Raw genomic sequence first — 4,527 nt, forward strand, 5'->3', positions numbered from 1 at the left:
TTCTTCTCCCCCTTTGACAACAATGCCAAAGTGAAAGTAAAAACATGTAATTTTTCGCTTATAGCCTATTAAAAAAATGGGGTAATTATTTTCATAGGACTTAAGTCTTCATCAAACGAGTTTCGTACTCATTCGTCGAACCTTTAATAAAGTTCACAATTCGAGTTCAAGTGAAATGCGATCCATAAAGTTTTATGTTGAGTCTTTAGCATAGTCGTTGAACTTGAACTTTGAACCTTTTCGGTTCAAGGTTCAAGGTTCAATCGGTCTTTTGTTTTGTGTTTTGCAGCTGTCTCTTTAGTACTAATCTTGTGGTCGCTTTGAACTTGAACCATTGAACTTTTGTTTTGAAATGGTTCAAGGTTCAAGGTTCATTCCCATGTTATTGAACATTCCTTTTGTCTCTTTCTGCTTGTTCACAAACGTGACTTGTTGTCATTGAACTTTGAACCAATGAACTTCTTTTAAAATAAGTTCAAGGTTCAAAGCAGTGTTTTCAAATCAGCCCGATGGTGTCTTGGAAGAAAAGGCGGCGCAATCAAAACAAAATTTTCCTTGGTTTTCATGTTTTCAAATTGCAATTATGGAAACAATCATGAGAAGGCATGTCGACTATGTGGAGTTGATTTCTAATTAATAAGCATGTCATAATTATATCAAATCACAAATGATTTTACATGGATGAATGAGCTGGGCCGAACCGTGTGTTGGTTCATTTCAGTCTTTTCCGTCTTTAAATATGGGGCATCTCAGGTAAGATAATTATTGTTGTCATTGGCGAAGAGTGGAGATGCAGAAGGTAATTTAGCTTAGTTCTTTGGAGGGTTTCACAGTTTGATGTTGAAGACAGGTGAGTTCAATTGCTTATTTTCCCCTGCTTTGTTTTAGTTCTGAAAATTGGAAAGTCTAATTCTTTGCTTCAGAGTTGAATGCTATCTGATTGATGCAATTTAAAGCAAAAATGAGACCGACTCTGCCTAAATTGGGTTGAACATCATGCTTGGATAGTACCCTTCTAGAATTAGATGATACAACCTTCATTCAGGATGAGTTAGATAATTTTCTAGAGAGGGCCAAGAACCCAATAGCCAATTCCATGATGGAAAAGATAGTTCACAGTGGTCTTGTTGAGGCTGCTGCATTCCCAATTGCTGCTTCTTGCCTAGAATTAGTATATGCATGCATGAACAAATATGATGCTAGTAATAGGTGTATTAGAGCCAATAATGGAGACATGCTAGTGCGGATTGACAGAGAAACACTAATGGCTACAATTGGAATTCCTCACAAAGAGTTGTATGAAGATTGGTCCATAGGAACCTCATACGCATTTTTCTCTAAGAAGAGAAGTGTTTATCAGAGTGTCATTGCTAGAAACTGGCTCCTTAAAATACAGAAGGGAGGTTCTAGGTTGCCCAAACCCTTAACAAGAGAGCATTTCATCACAGAAGTTAGAGACATCGTGATCCTTTTGAACAGGCTTAAGGGGAATTCACATGCCTTCTATTAGGAGGACTGGATGTATTTTTACATTTAGGTACTATTAGCTGGTGAAAAATACCTAGACTGGGCGCAAGTAATTGCTGAGAGATTGCATGAAGGGTTGAGTAATTTTGTTGGAACAGCTAATTTTCACATGACTTCATACTTGTTCTATATTTTAGCCTATATCAGAGAATGGCCAGGATTACATCAAGAACCTTAGGTTAATGGAATGAAGGTCTACGAGTGCTAAGCACATTTGCAAATACAAAGGTACACAAAAAATTTCTTGAGATGGAATGATGTCTTTGTGGGAAGATTAACTTTTGAACTGCAAGAAAATTTCAATAATAGAATGTCACCTAAGGCATTAAAGTTGGTCACCACATATGAGAGTTGTTTTATTCAATTTCCTAGATTTAATTATATTAGAATTGGAGGCTTTGAAGATGAACCTTTCAGATTACCCAGATATGCTATCGATAGTTATGTACTTTTAGAAGTAAGCAGACAGTTAGCTCATGTGGATAAGAGATTAGGGATGAAAAGTGAATCTGAAGCAATTTTCCTAGTTGAACTCGAACATTATAGTTTCCAAACTATTTATGATGCATTGAACTTAGAATTGGAACTCAAGAAGATGAATTTTCTACCATATGTTGCTTGGCAGGGGTTCGACAGCAAAGAATATGCAGTGAAGCACCTGAATGTTGATGTGAACTTTTCTCATATAACCCAATTAGAAGACTATTGGGAGGATTGCTGTGATAAATTTGAAGTCCAAAGAATATTATGGTCGAGGTTCACTTTACGGCAAATCATTACTTTGAAATTGCCAATGAACATTGCAGAAATATAGGAAGCGGAAGGTGAAGATGTATTGGACCCGGAGTTCAATGAAAGAGTTCATGACCAACCTATTCCTGAAATTGATTGGGATAGGAGAGAAGAAGAAAATATTCAGTCTAGGACCTTTAATTTAATAAGGAGAATAGAGAAATGGCTAAGAGATCATAGGCCTGGAATAAGACTGACCGCTGCCTCAGTCGAGAAATCAGCTAAGCAATCTCATGCTGCTGTACCAATTTCTTCTTCTAACATTATTGTTGATATTGCAGGTGTCACTAGTACTCAAGGTGAGAAGGTTCAAACCAGAAGACTTAAAGAACCACTGTTTGGCCCCTCAATGGTTCGAGTCACCCATTCCAGAAGTAAAATGAAAGGTGCAGACATTACATGAATAGAAACTATCATAGTTCTTGATACTGAGGAGGCCCAAGTGATTATGGGTGAACTAGAAGCAAACATCCTTGCAGTTCAAGATGCAGGTAAAGAAAAGGAGCAGCTCGGGGAAAGCCCCAATCAAGTAACTACTTTGGCTACCATGGATTCATCTAAATATCAAACGTCGCTAGCAAAGATATCCTCAAACGTTTCAAGGTGGTTTGGAGCATCAATAAGTAAGAAACGCAATGTAGTCCCTATCAGTGTACCCATGGAGGATATGGTGAGTAAATGCCTTGGGAAAACACCTAAGTCTAAAAAGATAAAAGCAGAGGCTATGCTGGAGGTGGATGAGAATACAGGGCACTGGGTAGCTGAAGTGGCTAGGCCGATTTCAAACAAAGATCCAGAGAATGCAACTGAACATGATTTTGTTGTTGAAAAGCTTGATTTAGGAACTACTTCAAGGGTTGTTGATGCAAAACACCTATAGTCCTCTGCTAAACAAATGTTGTCCAGAACATGGAAGGATGAGAAAGACAAATGGGAGTTGAAACAGAACGTGAAGCAGATGGCGGAGTACATTAATGCCATTCATCATCCCAGCCCACAACCCCTGTCACAGGTTCCTCAGAATTTTGATCCTAAATCTCCCATGAACCAGAATTTGTTGGATAAGGTTCAGAGAAATCATGTGCTGGTAGAAACCTTCAAGGAGTGGCTTGAGTTCATAATTCAGCAAGGAACAAAGTATATTACTAATCTGGTCAAGGTGTACGAGGATGTTGTGACTGTAACTCAAGAGCTTGAAACAGAGGTGTCGGCGTGGTAAAAGGAAAGGAAAAACTGGGCTGCAATACTGGTTCAAATGAAAGATGTACAAAAGTATGGTCTCATGAACTTCCTTACAGAAAAGGTAGTAAATGATTTGGATGACAAGGTACTGCATGTGGCCAAGGAAAACATTGAATGGAGAAATTCACTCATAAAACAAGGTCAAGAAGAGTCCATTAAGTTGTTAAAAGAATTGAAAGAACTCATTGTCGTGATGCAGAAAGACTTGAAGTGCATCGATGTACAACTTCTGAAGGAAGATGGATAGACTATTGAGCAGGTAGTAGATATGGTGCAGAGTTTCAAAGGGAAAATAAATTCTGTTAAAGAATCAAAATCTTTCACTCGAGATGACTTCACTAGAGTAGCTCGCATTGAATCCATGTTGGTTGTCTGTTCAGATCACTTAGAAGTGCACAAAACTAAAGTCACGCAAGTGGGTATGGATAAAGAAGTTTGGAAGCAACGCATCCTGCACATTGAGCTCCCACATTACCAAGTTGTTCATAACTTCTCCACGGCTCATATGGAGTGGCGAAATATACGTGGCACCACGCACACCCCAGAGACAATTTAGGTCATTTTTTGTTCTTTTCGTTATGGCTCTATTTATGGTTTGTAGCCATTTAGTTAATTTCAATTATAGGCGGTTGTCTCTTGAATTTCATAATTTCATTTTGTTAAAAAAAAGACAATTAAGCCTGGCAGCTATATATATTAGTAAGGATGTTTTTGTGCGATATTGAATTTTTGTGTAAAAATTGGGAGGAACAAACTGATCTCACTTGTAATTTCAGTGGAATACCCATCTTTGAGTGGAATGAAATATATGATACAGCTTGAGAAACCTGTGTTTTTTGAATGCATAAAATTTTTGTTGGAACGATTATGTGTTCATGTATCAGTTTTTTTTTTCTCTGATTTTTCATTTGAAGTCTGCGAATCAATTTGTTAAATGAAACTAGCTGAAAGCATTTGAATTTTCTG

Source organism: Cryptomeria japonica, chromosome 5 (genome assembly GCF_030272615.1).
Source record: "Cryptomeria japonica chromosome 5, Sugi_1.0, whole genome shotgun sequence".
Lineage (NCBI taxonomy): Eukaryota > Viridiplantae > Streptophyta > Pinopsida > Cupressales > Cupressaceae > Cryptomeria > Cryptomeria japonica.